The following is a 16,359-nucleotide window of genomic DNA, read 5'->3' as shown; positions in this document are numbered from 1 at the left end:
AGCCCCGTCAAATAGTATCATCCAAAGAGTGTGGAAATGCACTATATAAATGACTTAATCATTTATCAGCAGCATTTGCATGGGTTTGACATTCACTATTGAATCATGGAATCGTAGAATGATGCAGCACAGAAGAGGCCATTCAGCCCATTGTGCCTGTGCTGGCTCTTTCCCCATAGCCCTGCAAATTTTGTCTCTTCAAATATTTATTCAATTCCCTTTAGAAAATTATTATTAAATCTGCTTCCATCATAATTTCAGGCAGCGCATTCCAGATCAAGAAAAGTTTGCACTAACATTTTAGAAGCTGTAGGGCAGGGGTGAGTTTGTCAACATCTATCATAATTCAGTTTGATGTGATAACACGAATGTGAACTTATTTATTTTGTTTAGGCACCAACACCATTCTGCTCCACAATTCAATTGGCCCACTCTCTCTCTTATTTCTATTCACTCCACAAAACCAGATCATCTTTATCTTCAAAGTTAGGGAGCCAATATAGTAATCCCAGCACAGTGGCACATTGGGCACTGGTTATGCCAGTGCAGTAGTAACCAGCTGACCTTGCGCGGTTAGCTCAATGAAATATTTTGATGGTGCACCTGGTGAGAAGTGCATGATCCACTGGGTATGCCATTTTTCTTTATTATTCAGCCATGGATCGGTGCTTGGGCCCCAGCTATTCACAATCTACATCAATTATTTGGACAAGGGCACCAACCTGCAGACAACTTAGAGAACAGGGTCAGCGCTTCTTGTAGCTATACAAATCACTGCTGCATTAAACTTTAATGCAGCCAGATAGTTCTGAGTCACTGTAGGGAACATATGTCAGGTCTACCAGGCTGCTGTTCACAGATTTATCAAGAAAGTGACAGATGCCACGTCTGCAAGGGCAATACTACTGTCACTTTCCCTATGCAAAGAAGCATCACCTTTCTTAGGTGCCAGGATTCCCAGGAGTTCATGGCATCATAGACGGGACCAATCTGGCTTGCTTTGCCTCTGACAACATCTCCTTGTTCCTGCTCAGTTGTGCATTTCAAAGTAGGGAGAAAGTAAGAAAAAGTTAAAGCAGCAGGCTTCTCCAAGCTGAGGACCAGCATCACCTTGCTTTTATGTCTTGTCTTCCTTCTCACTTAATCCCACACTAGCTGCATACATTCACACAAGTATCACACATTATAGTCCCGATATTAAACGGCGTGCCCGACGAGAACGGGCCAGAGCAGTGGGAGGAGGGTTGGAATTGGGTCAACTTCCTTACATTCCTGGTGCATTCGTGCCACGCCCCCATCCACTGTCATTTTAACTCCTGGGTTTCGGTAGCAGCTGCATTCAGTCCTTGAATATCATGAATTAAACAACAATCTGAACCTGAGCAGGAGGCTGTCTTATTCATATCTATACAAAAACTTAGGTCTAGACTTTCCATTGGGTTCACCCAGCTACCGCCCAGTTACAGCCCATTTAATCGCTAAGATTTAATTTAAGGCCCATATTTGATTAAAAATGGAAACTAACGCCCAATTATCACCCATTTATCGCTGACTGTTGTGTCCGCGACTCATAAATGAAAACTTTGCATTACATTGGTGACAGTTACAGTTACAGTAGTGTTACGTTACGTTTCATCTTTGCCTTTCCTGGCTTGGCCTCGCCAGTGTTTGCAAACTTTGTATATGCTTAACGTTTCTGTTATTGGAAGACACTGCACAACAATGTTAAGTTAAATAAAAACATTTTAATGCATAGAAAAGTTTTAAACCATTTTTTTTACAACAAACATCCATGTAACCCCACACCCACCCCAACAGTGCATTTTTTTAAATAACAAATAACAATACCAATAAAAACAACAAACTTTCAAAAACAATCATAAATATAACAAACACCCACCCACCAGTCAACACATTTTTTGATAACAATAATAATAATCCCCACCCTCCCTACCTGCGGCCACGCCTCTCCTTTCCTTTACCGTAATCTGGACCCAACCTCTTCCCCTTGTACAAACTCCAAGCCGCCTTGTAGCAGGGCTGCTGCTGTATGGGGGGTGACGGCAGATGCAAAGATGGGGCTGCAGATGGAGAGGATGTTTCCAAAGAAACGTCCTCCGAGTCAGAAGCAAGAGCTACCTCCTGACTTGCACGTGTCGGTGGCAATGGCGATTCGGCACTTTGGGGTGCAGTGCTGTATTCCGGGACCACAGACTGCCGTCTGGCATCCATGGACTTGGCTATTCTCTCCATCACCACTACCATCCGCGACATCTCCTGCGAGGCTTTCGCAGTCAGAGCAGCAACGTGGCTAGTTAAACCACCCATTGCCTGGAGGAGCTCTCGACCTATGTCGACGCTCATCCTGGATAGTTCCACCATGTCCATGCTTACATCTGCTGGTCTTGGAGCTGAACCAACCTCCGCGGGGTCAGCGCAGGCATGGAACCACTCGGGGTGCCCCACCACAAGGAGCTTTGCCCCACTGCTTCCTCGTGGGTGAAGACGTGGCCACAGGAACACAGGAAGATCCCACTGCATGGCTCCTCCTCCACCTCCTCACTATCATAGAAACATAGAAACATAGAAAATAGATGCAGGAGTAGGCCATTCGGCCCTTCAAGCCTGCACCACCATTCAATAAGATCAAGGCTGATCATTCACCTCACCCCTTTCCTTGCTTTCTCTCCATACCCCTTGATCTCTTTAGCAGCAAGGGTCATATGTAACTCCCTCTTGAATATATCCAATGAACTTGCATCAACAACTCTCTGCGGTAGGGAATTCCACAGGTTAACAACTCTCTGAGTGAAGAAGTTTCTCCTCATCTCAGTCCTAAAGGGCTTACCCCTTATCCTTAGACTGGGTCACCTGGTTCTGGACTTCCCCAACATCAGGAACATTCTTCCAGCATCTAAACTGTCCAGTCCCGTCAGAATTTTATATGTTTCTATGAGATTCCCTCTCATCCTTCTAAACTCCAGTGAATACAGGCCCAGTCGATCCAGTCTCTCCTCATATGTCAGTCCTGCCATCCCGTGAATCAGTCTGATGAACCTTCGCTGCACTCCCTCAATAGCAAGAATGTCCTTTCTCAGATTAGGAGACCAAAACTGAACACAATATTGTAGGTGAGGCCCTGTACAACTGCAGTAAGACCTCCCTGCTCCTATACTCAAATCCCCTTACTATGAAGGCCAACATACCATTTGCCTTCTTCACCGCCTGCTGTACCTGCATGCCAACTTTCAATGACTGATGTACCATGACACCCAGGTCCAGTTGCACCTCCCCTTTTCCCAATCTGCCACCATTCAGATAATATTCTGCCTTCGTGTTTTTGCCACCAAAGTGGATAATCTCACATTTATCCACATTATACTGCATCTGCCATGCATTTGCCCACTCACCTAACCTGTCCAAGTCACCCTGCAGCCTCTTAGCGTCCTTCTCACAGCTCACACCGCCATCCAGCTTAGTGTTATCCACAAACTTGGAGATATTACACTCAATTCCTTCATCTAAATCATTGATGTATATTGTAAATAGTTGGGGTCCCAGCACTGAGCCCTGCGGCACCCCACTAGTCACTGCCTGCCATTCTGAAAAGGACCCGTTTATCACGACTCACTGCTTCCTGTCTGCCAACCAGTTCTCTATCCACGTCAGTACATTACCCCCAATACCATGTGCTTTAATTTTGCACACAAATCTCTTGTGTGGGACCTTGTCAAAAGCCTTTTGAAAGTCCAAATACACCACATCCACTGGTTCTCCCTTGTCCACTCTACTAGTTACATCCTCAAAAAATTCTAGAAGATTTGTCAAGCATGATTTCCCTTTCATAAATCAATGTTGAATTGGACCAATCCTGTCACTGCTTTCCAAATGCGCTGCTATTTCATCTTTAATAATTGATTCAAACATTTTCCCCACTACTGATGTCAGGCTAATTGGTCTATAATTACCTATTTTCTCTCTCCCTCCTTTTTTAAAAAGCGGGGTTACATTAGCTACCCTCCAGTCCATAGGAACTGATCCAGAGTCGATAGACTTTTGCAAAAAGGATCACCAATTAATCCACTATTTCTAGGGCCACATCCTTAAGTACTCTGAGGTGCAGACTATCAGGCCCCAGGGATTTATCGGCCTTCAATCCCATCAATTTCCCTAACACAATTTCATGCCCAATAAGGATTTCCTTCAGTTCCTCCTTCTCACTAGATCCTCGGTCCCCTAGTATTTCCGGAAGGTTATTTGTGTCTTCCTTCGTGAAGACAGAACCAAAGTATTTGTTCAACTGGTCTGCCATTTCTTTGTTCCCCATTATAAATTCACCTGAATCTGACTGCAAGGGACCTATGTTTGTCTTCACTAATCTTTTTCTCTTCATATTTCTATAGAAGCTTTTGCAGTCAGTTTTTATGTTCCCAGCAAGCTTCCTCTCATACTCTATTTTCCCCCTCCTGATTAAACCCTTTGTCCTCCTCTGCTGAATTCTAAATTTATCCCAGTCCTCGGGTTTTCTGCTTTTTCTGGCCAATTTATATGCCTCTTCCTTGGATTTAACACTATCCTTAATTTCCCTTGTTAGCCATGGTTGAGCCACCTTCCCTGTTTACCTTTTACTCCAGACAGGGATGTACAATTGTTGAAGTTCATCCATGTGATCTTTAAATGTTTGCCATTACCTATCCACCGTCAACCCTTTAATTATCATTTGCCAATCTATTCTAGCCAAATCATGTCTCATACCATCGAAGTTACCGTTCCTTAAGTTAGACTCTGAATTAACTAGGGTGGATAGGAGCATCTGTAAAAGGACAGGAGAGGTTCTTGCCTCCTTGCCTCCAGAGACAACTGGGGGAACCTACAGAACCATGGGAGCCTGGGGAGCCTGCGAAGGCTGATGAGTCTGGGGAACCTGGGGCACCTGGGGAACCTGGAGAGGCTGTGAGGCCTGGTGACCTAGAAAACATAATGAGGTTAGTCGAAGAGAAGGGGATGCCAGGGTCACATGAGAATGCTTATGCTATGAAGTCATATGTACGAGGAGCAACACTACTACTATAAATATAAATATCAATGTCAGACGTCACATATATTTAACATCATGATAGTACAGAATCTGCATACATTTCAATGATATTTCATGATCCCATCATTTATTACATAACATTACATAACATTACATAACATTACATCAATCATATGTTGTACTGAAATGACATTAAATTACTTTAAATCAACAATGGTTTATACATTACTCACGTAGCACAAGAACAGGTTCAGCACCACCACGGGTGGCCGACCGATTGTGGACCCCCACTAAGGCCAATGCCCGGTCCTCATGGTCCGTCAACGGGGTGAAATCTGCAGTATGCCTCTGTTCCGCCCTATTCTTCGAAAGTTTCTTCTGCAAAGGTGACAAGAGCATGGCATAAGATTATTGCCTCGGTACTATTACAGATATGACAGATATCAGATTACTGACAGATATCAGATTATTATTATTATTATTACTATTACACAACACAACACACACAGCACAACACACAGAACACACAGACAATCCGCAATTAGTCATCGCCCATGCTATTCATCGTTAACATTAACGTTATATGCTAATATGCTTTCTATGCAATTGAATGCATGGTTATATTTGTGGTCTGAGAATAACTTGAATAAGATCAAGGTTAGGAGACATCGCATGACACCAAGATTACCAGCCTAACTACAATCCAGCAGATCTACATTTGAATTAATTATTGCATCATTACAATTTATTTATTAAATTTAATACTTACTCTGCCGGAACCAACGAGATCGTTCCAGCGCTTGAGACACTGGTTAGGCTCTTTGACCTCATGCATCATCGAAGACACCACTTTGGCGATATCACACCAGATTTTTTGGTACACCCTGGGGGGTGGTTTCCCATGACCACCCCGGGTCAATTAGGCCCAACGATTTTCCACCTCGGCGACTAGGGCAGCATTGGCCTCTTCGGTAAAGCGCTTGGCGGCCTTCGTCCACCCATTTCCTCTCCCACCTCCCAGTTCGGGCACCTTCTCCACCTCTACATCACTCATTACTTCATCAATATTTTCTATTTCAAAAATCAGCCACTAATGCAATACTACTATCAAAAACTCCACACCTGCTTCTCAAATCATCTCATCTCTCTCTCTCTCTCTCTCTCTTCTCTCTCTCTTCTGTGTATGTGCAGATGACCCCTGACCTCCCGAATTGCAGGAAAAGCCCGTTGCTATGGACACAGGTCTTGCACGATGGAATAAATCACTAACGCCCATTTCACATCGCTACGGCTAACACCCAAATAAAAAAATGGAAACCAGCGGGTTTTAAAATGGGCGATATTCCGGTGATCACAAAAAAAAATGATCACGAACGTCGGAAATATCGCCCATTTTTGGGTGATCTGGACAACAATGCAAAGTCTAGCCCTTCGAACTACACATTTTCCTGCATGTAATTTGGTGATGAACTTTGTTTAAATAATGTCCAAGCTACCACTTCAGAGATTTGTTAACCATTTAAAACCTTAAATTTCATTGGTTAAGGAGATAGACTATTGGCCCCATCATTCACCAAGGCCCCAGATGCTCCCTGACCGTGTGATTAACAACTCACATTTTTAGCAATTTGCCAGGCAAAATTAATTGGAGCTGAAAGGTGAAAAAAAAATCCAACTCATGACACTCATGCCCTACTCCAGCAATTAAAAAAAATTCATTCCTGGGATGTGGGCATCACTGACAATTGTCCATCCCTAATTGCCCTTGAAAAGATGGCAATGAGCCACCTTCTTGAACCACTGCACTCTGTGTGGTGAAGGTACTCCCACAGTGCTGTTAGGGAGGGAGTTCCAGCGTTTTGACCCAGCGACGATGAAGGAACGGCAATATATTTCCAAGTCAGGATTGTGTGTGACTTGGAAGGGAACTTGGAGGTGATGGTGCTCCCATGCGCCTGCTGCCCTTGTAACGTCGTATTGAGTGTTAGAGCCGGCAGTTAAACCTGGTGACAAATCAGAGCAGTGCCATTGTGGTTTATTGAGTAAGAATCCTGTACACGTGCTTTAAAAATAATCTCTCTGAAACAACTATGCTGTTTCTGGGGCTAGACTTTCCACTCAGATCGCTATCGCTCAAAAAATGGGCGATGTTCTGGCCCTGGCGATTTTTTATTTCTCAGGATCGCTGGAAGATCGGCCATTTTTTTGATCGCTACTTTTGGCTTTTTATTTTGGGCGATAGCCTTAACGATGTGGAATGGGCCTTAGCGATGTGGAAGGCTGGCATCCATAGCAACGGCCATTCTGCGCATGCATTTTTTTTTGCAAAGAATTCTGGGGGGGGGGGGGAGGTGGGGTATATATGTTTATTATAAAAAGTTCCAAATTTCTCAGTCATTATTAAATTATTTATTTAACTTTACAATTGTCCCGAAGTGTGTTCTAATAACATAAGGTAAAACATGAATAAAATAGTTGGAAACAATGGCCATGACCAGGCCAGGCCAGGAAATGATGAAACGTAACGCAACTGTAACTGTCACCAAAGTAAGTTCACGAAAAATGTCCATTTATGAGCTGCTGACACAAGAGTTTTGCAGCTGCGTAACTACCACGGGGCTTTTCCAGTGTTGCAGGGGGGCATGGGGGCATGGATTCATTGCCAGGCTGATTGTCCTCCCCGAGGTCTTCGTCATCCTCCTCCTCATCCTCCTCTTCCGCCTCCCTCTCTCCTGAGGCAAACTGGCAGTCCTATCTGGCAATTGTTGTCCTCTCCTCATAGCTAGGCTATGCAACATGCAGCACACCACAATGAACTCAGCAACCTGCTCAGGGTGGTATTTTAAGTTGCCTTCTGAGTGGTCCAGATATTTGAAGTGCTGCTTAAGCACTCCAATTGTCTTTTCGACGACATTGCGTGCAGCTATATGGCTTTCATTGTAGCGCTTCTCAGCTTCCATCTGGGACTTATGCAGGGGGATCATGAGCCAGCTGGCAAGGCCATATCCTTTATCCCCCAGCATCCAACCGTCACCTTGTGGCTGACTCTTAAACAGGTCAGAGACAGTGCTGTCATGCAAGATGTGCACATCATGGATGCAGCCTGGAAAATTTGCATTTACTGCTATGATTATTTGGTTGTGGTTGTCAACGAGCTGCACATTCATTGAGTGGAATCCCTTTTGGTTCCAAAACACCTCTGCATCCTGTAAAGGTGCTCTCAGGGCGATGTGCGTACAGTCTATTGCTCCTTGCATCTTGGGGAAGTTTGCTATTCACGAGAAACTCAAAGCTCTCTCAGTCTGTCTCTACCTGGTCATAGGGAAGCTTATAAAGTCCATCCTGCGTGTGTAAAGGTCTTCAGTCAGCTGTCAAATGGAGCAATGTGTGGCATGCTGAGAGATGCAGCAAATGTCACCAGCTGAGGCCTGAAAGGAGCGCGATGCGTCAAAGGAAAGTGCCGTAGTAACCTTAACCTCAATGGGCAGTGCAGTCCTGATGGTGCTGGTAGGCTGCATATCTCCCTTAATTAGTTGAAATATCTCACCGATGACCTCCTTTCGGAAGCGCAGCCTCCTGAGGCATGTGTTATCGGGCAAGTTCAGGTATGATTGCTTTTCCCTGTAAATGCGTTGGGTGTAAGATCTCCTCCGCAGCAGTCTGCCATCTCTTTGATTGGGCACATGATGCTCTTCAATATACCTTCTCCCATCTTCAGTCTGCAGCATGTGATTAGTAGCCAATACTGGTAGAAAAATTACAGACCCCATCACTATAAATCGCTATAAATGCCCTAAATGTATCCTCAACAGATACAAATGTGATTAGATGATTGGTAAGAGTCAAAAAGACCCTTAAAATCACTCACAAATTGGTTCTCCTTATAAGCACTTGAAGGAGCCTTTCAGTACAGATCCTGCAACGTTAAAGTGGCATCCGTAGTGCCGAGTACTGCCGAGTACTGCCGACTTAAGGTCAGGTGAGTGCAGCTTTTCTCCAGCGATCTTTTCAGCGAGCGATCAGCTCGGCAAAGTGTGGACGATATGGCGAAAGTTGCGGTCGCCGATCATCTGGGCAATAGTCATAGGCCGGGCGATGTAGCACATTCATGTGTGCTGATAGTTGGGCCAGTGCTGAATAGGCAATGTTCCAGCCCTACTTTCCACTTTTGAGCAAAAATGGGCAATAAATGGGTGATCATGAATGGAAAGTCTAGCCCCTGGTGTTTCCACAGTATAGTGTCTGCAATCAACTAAACTCAGCACGGCCACAATATGACTATAAAAGAACGGGACTTTGATGTCTGGACAAGCATAGTCCATAAGAACATAAGAACATAAGAAATAGGAGCAGAAGTAGGCTATTCGGCCCCGCAAGCCTGCTCCGCCATTTAATACGATCATGGCTGATCCGATCATGGACTCAGGTCACTTCCCTGCCCGCTCCCCATAACCCCTTAATCCCTTATTGGTTAGAAACTGTCTATCTCTGTCTTAAATTTATTCAATGTCCCAGCTTCCACAGCTCTCTGAGGCAACGAATTCCACAGATTTACATCCCTCTGTGAGAAGAAATTCCTCCTCAGCTCAGTTTTAAATGGATGGTCCCTTATTCTAAGATTATGCCCCCTAGTTCTAGTCTCCCCTATCAGTGGAAACATCCTCTTTGCATCCACCTTGTCAAGCCCCCTCATAATCTTATACGTTTCGATAAGATCACCTCTTGTTCTTCTGAATTCCAATGAGTAGAGGCCCAACCTCCTCAACCTTTCCTGATAAGTCAACCCCCTCATCTCCAGAATCAACCTAGTGAACCTTCTCTGAACTGCCTCCAAAGCAAGTACATCTTTTTGTAAATATGGAAACCAAAACTGCACGTAGTATTCCAGGTATGGCCTCACCAATACCCTGTATAACTGTAGCAAGACTTCGTTGCTTTTATACTCCATCCCCTTTGCAATAAAGGCCAAGATTCCATTGGCCTTCCTGATCATTTGCTGTATCTGCATACTATCCTTTTGTGTTTCATGCACAAGTACCCCCAGGTCCCACTGTACTGCAGCACTTGGCAATCTTTCTCCATTTAAGTAATAACTTGCTCTTTGATTTTTTTTTCTGCCAAAGTGCATAACCTCACATTTTCCTACATTATACTCCATCTGCCAAATTTTTGCCCACTCACTTAGCCTGTCTATGTCATTTTGCACATTCTTTGTGTCCTGCTCACACATTGCTTTTCCTCCCATCTTTGTATTGTCAGCAAACTTGGCTACGTTACACTCAGTCCTTTCTTCCAAGTCGTTAATATAGATTGTAAATAGTTGGGGTCCCAGCACTGATCCCTACGGCACCCCACTAGTTACTGATTGCCAACCCGAGAATGAACCATTTATCCCGACTCTCAGTTTTCTGTCAGTTAGCCAATCCTCTATCCATGCTAATATATTATCCCCAAACCTGTGAACTTTTATCTTGTGCAGTAACCTTTTATGTGGCACCTTGTCAAATGCCTTCTGGAAGTCCAAATACACCACATCCACTGGTTCCCCTTTATCCATCCTGTTCGTTACATCCTCAAAGAATTCCATCAAATTTGTCAAACATGACTTCCCCTTCATAAATCCATGCTGACTCTGCCTGACTGAATTATACTTTTCCAAATGTCCTGCTACAGGTTCTTTAATAATGGACTCCAACATTTTCCCAACGACAGATGTTAGGCTAACTGGTCTATAGTTTCCTGCTTTTTGTCTGCCTCCTTTTTTAATCTGCTGGGACCTCCCCAGAATCCAGGGAATTTTGGTAAATTACAACCAATGCATCCACTATCCCTGCCGCTACTTCTCTTAAGACCCTAGGATGCAAGCCATCAGGTCCAGGGGATTTATCTGCCTTTAGTCCCATTATCTTACTGAGTACCACCTCCTTAGTGATTGTGATTGTGTTAAGTTCCTCCCCTCACTATAGCCCTTGACTATCCACTGCTGGAATATTATTAGTGTCCTCTACCGTAAAGACTGATACAAAATATTTGTTCAGAGTTTCTGCCATCTCTATGTTCCCCATCACTAATTACCCAGTCTCGTCCTCTAAGAGACCAACATTTACTTTAGCCACTCTTTTCCTTTTTATATACCTATAGAAACTCTTGCTATCTGTTTTTATATTTCATGCTAGTTTACTTTCATAGTCTATCTTCCCTTTCTTAATCATTTTTTTAGTCATTCTTTGCTGGCTTTTAAACGCTTCCCAATCTTCTGTCCTCCCACTAGTTTTGGCCACTTTGTATGCCCTTGTTTTTAACTGGATACCGTCCTTTATTTCTTTAGTTAGCCACGGATGGCTAACTTTTCTTTTACACCCTTTTCTCCTAACTGGAATATATTTTTCTTGAGAGTTGTGAAATATCTCCTTAAATATACGCCACTGTTCATCAACCGTCCTACACTTTAATCTAGTTTCCCAGTCCACTTTAGCCAGCTCTGCCCTCATACCTTCATAGTCTCTTTTATTTCAGCTTAGTATGCTGGTTTGAGATCCAACTTTCTCACCCTCCATCTGAATTTGAAATTCAACCATGCTATGATCACTCATTCCAAGGGGATCCTTTACTAGGAGATTGTTTATTCATCCTGTCTCATTACACAGGACCAGACCCAAGATAGCCTGTCTCCTGGTTGGTTCCGCTACATACTGCTCAAGGAACCCGTCCCTTATGCACTCTATGAACTCCTCCTCAAGGCTACCCTGACCAATTTGATTTGTCCAATCAATATGGAGGTTAAAATCACACATGATTATTGCTGTTCCCTTTTTACATGCCCCCTGATAGAGAATTCAAACAGGCTGCATTTAGACAGGCTGTGAAAATTCACAGACACCAAGTCAGAGATGCTACGTGAGTGGGAGCATGTTGCATTAAGTCATCAATCAACTTGACATTTTAGGACCTTGGGTAGCGAGCCAATTAAAAGATTAAAAGACTATTAACTGAGCCAATAAGATCAAAGAAGGCGAGTTCTTTTCTGTAAATTGAACCTGGTATAAATACAGCCATTTTGGCCATGTGATATCAGAAGGACAAAGACCTGGCTTAAAGCCAAGAGCTTGTTACTGCTGCTAAAATAAAGTGACATTAAAACTGCAATTGGAGTTCGTATTTCATTGGAAATTAAGAGATCTTAGAATTTTGGCGTCACGAACACGATCACTGAGGGAAGAAACTGAATTTTGGACATCGGACCTACATACTGAGGTAACAACTCCTCTTTATAAAAGTCCTCGGTCAAAAGTCTAAATTCGCCTCTCCTTCCACACGATTCCGATAGCCTCCGGTTTGCGAACCCTCCGGTTGGTAGTCGGCTCGAGGTCCCATAGACGTCTAACTTCGGCGGTGTGTTAGTTAATTAATCACCGACCCACTGATCGGCTAGAAAGCCTACGACTCGAGACCCCAGTAAAGAAATCAGTATTATGGCAGCAGGAGATAAGAGCAAAGAATTGCCTACAACTGTTAAAGATGGGCAGGCACCACCTGAGGTTTCGATAGATGAGATTCTCGAACAGTTGAAAGAATACATGGAGCAACAATTCAACTTATCTAAAACCTGTATTAAGATCGAACAAAAGTACGGAACCTCCAAATGACAATGGTCCTTGGACGAGATTAAAAGGGTCTGGGGAAAAACGACACGTATGAAAAATAAAGAGCGAATCAGATGGTCCCTAGCTGTTATGGGAAAGATCCGAAAGCGGAATGAAATTATAATGCGTTCCCAACATGATCGAGAACTGACCAGTACAAAGGACTAATTGCAAGCTGTTTGTGCACAGCTGCGACAGAAAAAGCTTGAACTTGAAAAGCTGGAAGCGGAAGTTAAAGATCTTAACGGTGAAATTAAAGAATGGAAAAAATCATTAGGTCAAGAGACAGTAATAGGAAAAGAAAAATGTATCGGTCAATTCCCAGGGTACCCATGTTTGGATAAATTAAAAGCGCAAACCCAAAGACACGACCGAGGAATAGATACGGATTCTGAATCCTCTGACGATACAGGGTCGGAGCATGACGAATTAGGGGTGCGCTTTGCCCCGTTTAAAAAAAGACGAGTTGTAGTCAAATCAGAAGAGACTGCGGATGAGGGCAGAACCAAAAAAACGAAAAAAAGGCTGTATAAAAAATACTTATTTCATGATCCGGCAGACCCAGAGAACATTGATAAATGGTCCAAGGAGTTGCCCAATCCAAAGAAAGGGGGAGTAAAAATGTGGGACCAATTGGACCGCTTAAGAAATATATATCAACTTCATCCCTGGGACGGCGTGCAAATTTTGACCATAATGGTGCCAAAAACACAGGGAAGAAAATTGCACGACAAGGTAGAAGAAGCTTTGAGGCAGGATGAGCAAGAATTAGACGCAGGATGGGAGGCGATTAAACACTGGCTGCAAGCCTTCAGTCCAGCTAAGACAGACTGGGGAAAAATTGCAGCCTGCCAACAGAAAGGAACAGAGGAGGTCCTGGAGTATGACGAGTGGTTTAGATGCGCATGGCTAGAACATTCGGGTATGAATAATACGGATGAGGAAATGGATGAACAAGTGTTTGGACCCCTGAAAGCAGCTTTCGTGGCAGGTCTAAAGCCAGAACTGTCCAAAATGCTTAAAGTAGCGTTACCGGACTGGGAAGGTAGAGGAACTACCTTTGCAGCATTGGTGGATCGATGTAACCAATTAGATCGGGATATGGGAGCTAAAGTCCGAGCTGTACAGGCTATGGGATGGAAATCCCAGGATTCCGATAAACAGTTATTAGGAAAATTACCCGTAAAATGTCATTATTGTGGGAAAGAAGGTCACTGGGCCAAGATGTGCAGGGCAAAACAGCAAGGTCGTGGCCGTGGAAGAGAACGCAGCCAGGGATACAATTCAGCCAACAAACCAGGCTTGTCACAAGATAACGACCTCATAGAAGCATTTAAGCGACTGACAATACAACAACAGAAGGAGTTACTTGGGATAGCAAAAAGCGATTAGAGCCCACCCTGGCCCCCCTCCTCGCACTAATACAACAGAGGGGAGATGGGCTATATATAACTGTGAGGGTGGGTGATAAGGATGTGGACTGTCTTTTAGACACAGGGGCGGAATTAACATGCTTACCCCTACAATATGAAGACTTTTTGCCGTTGGATGGTAGGGCACGTACAGCCTATGGAGTTGGGGGCCATAAAATGGAAATTAAAAGGACAACACCGGTACTTAAAGGGCTGGGTCCACATGAACTAACCACGCCGGTCTGGATAGGCCCAGTAGATCAACCCCTTTTGGGAATGGACGTTCTAATCCAAATAGATTCATCGTTGCATTTCGAGGATGGTCGGATGACATGGTTAATTAGAACTTTGAAGAAAGAAGAATTGAAGGAACACCCAATATGGGCTAAAGATAAGAACGATTGTGGCCTACTCCAGATGGAACCTGCGTCATTTACCGGGACCAAGCCTCCATGCACTAAACAGTGTCCCATCAGTCCAACTGCCATCGCGGGAATCTTACCGGTTATTCAGCAATTGGAGAAACAAGGGGTGCTTATTAAAACGCATAGCTCCTCCAATAGCCCCGTGTGGCCGGTACAGAAATCTAATGAGACTTGCCGTTTGACTGTCGATTATAGGAAAGCTAACCAGTGTATTGATCAAAAAGCTCCTTTGGTCGCAGATCCCTCCACCATTTTTACTGCCCTCAAACCGGAACATAAATATTTCTCGGTTATAGATATGGCCAACAGATTTTGGTCGATGCCTCTGGCACCAGAGGTTCGACAGTGGTTTGCTTTCACGGTCCAAGGACAACAGTATACTTGGACCCGGTTACCGCAGAGTTTCCACAACAGCCCTACGGTATTCCACATGGCTTTACAAAGCCATTTGCGAGAATTACCTCCCCTGTCATCCACAGTCATCCAATATGTAGACAATATCCTGCGAGCTTCAAACACGGAAGACCAGCATGAACAAGATTTACGAGCTTTGCTGGACCACCTTTGGCTGAAAGGACATAAAGCCAGCATCGAAAAAGCACAAATATCCCAAGAAGAGGTTGTATGCCTGGGACAAAAGATTTCACAAGGAAAGAGAGAACTTACCCAGGATAGAACTGCAGCCATTCGGGCTGCTAAAAACCCCACCACTATTCAGGAACTACAGGTCTAAGCCCATTTGAAATTATAACAGGAAGACCCATGTCGCTGCCAGGAACTATCGATTTACGGAAAGCTGATGTTCACTTAATGAGTGACACTTTGTTATCATACTGTCAGAACTTAACCAATGCTATTAGTTCTGTTTCCCGACAGGTATCGGCAGCTTGGGGTAATCCACCCGAAGGAGGACACGACATCATCCCGGGAGTCTGGGTGTATGTGAAAAAGTTGCAGAAAGAACCTTTGGGTGCCAAGTGTGAGTGATCTTATCAAGTGTTATTGACCACCCAGGCAGCTGTTAAAGTTCAAGGAAAGAAAGCCTGGATCCACGCTTCACACGTTAAATGAGCACCCGTAACTGAAGCTGAAATCTAATAAGGACAATTACTTTTTGCGAAAATTTATAAATTTACTGTATTATTGATTGTAGGTATTCTAGGCATAGGCCTACTTCTTACTAGCCGACCCTCTGCACCAAAGGGAAATAGTAGGGTAGCAAGGGAATTACATGTAAATACCTTTTTATATATGTCATACATTTATGCCAAACAAGGTAACATTTCTAGTTGTTGGGTGTGTGCGCATATTCCTATTCACTCAAAGGGAAGGATTCCCTTGAGGCCAGTTCCCTTGAATATCTCGGAAATGGCTGAGTGGATAATTAATCAAAACAAAACAGGCAATGCATTTCAGGATTCGGAAAACTGGGCACGTAAATGGAAGTCAGCAGGTTACAATCTGACTACCTTTGAAGGCGGATACCAACCATGCTACATTAATTCCAAACGGCCCCTATTTTTTGCGATCACTAATACTTCGGGAATAGGAAGACCGGGGGAATCGGTCTGTCTGATTAGAAACATCAAAGGAGGCCAAAATATGGGGTATAGTAACTGATCCCGGAATTATAATATAATCAAGCCACGGAACCGTCCAAACTGGGCCGATGTGGGAATTTTTAACGTAATGGGGATTCTGAATAAAACAGATGTAAAAGCCTGGACAGGCCCCGGAGTGTTGCTGACAAAGAAACAGCTAACATTCATTGCCTATAATGGCACCTATTGGGTATGTGGCCACAAGGCCTACCCTTGGTTGCCCCAGAATTGGACGGGATC

At 44.0% G+C, this 16,359-nt stretch overlaps 1 protein-coding gene across 1 annotated transcript in view; it reads right to left on the bottom strand.

Annotated features, from left to right (window-relative positions):
- Positions 1 to 16,359, bottom strand: part of LOC139278526 (transcriptional regulator QRICH1-like) — a 229,132-nt gene that overhangs the window by 82,204 nt on the left and 130,569 nt on the right. The window contains exon 4 of the mRNA XM_070897384.1: positions 5,272 to 5,416. The gene's annotated coding sequence lies outside the window, so the exon portion shown is untranslated. The remainder of the gene's footprint in view (positions 1 to 5,271; positions 5,417 to 16,359) is intronic.

This window comes from Pristiophorus japonicus, chromosome 13 (assembly GCF_044704955.1).
Source record: "Pristiophorus japonicus isolate sPriJap1 chromosome 13, sPriJap1.hap1, whole genome shotgun sequence".
Classification (NCBI taxonomy): Eukaryota; Metazoa; Chordata; class Chondrichthyes; family Pristiophoridae; genus Pristiophorus; species Pristiophorus japonicus.
The sequence above is the reverse complement of the archived record's forward strand: the minus strand, read 5'-3'. Positions and strand labels throughout refer to the sequence as shown.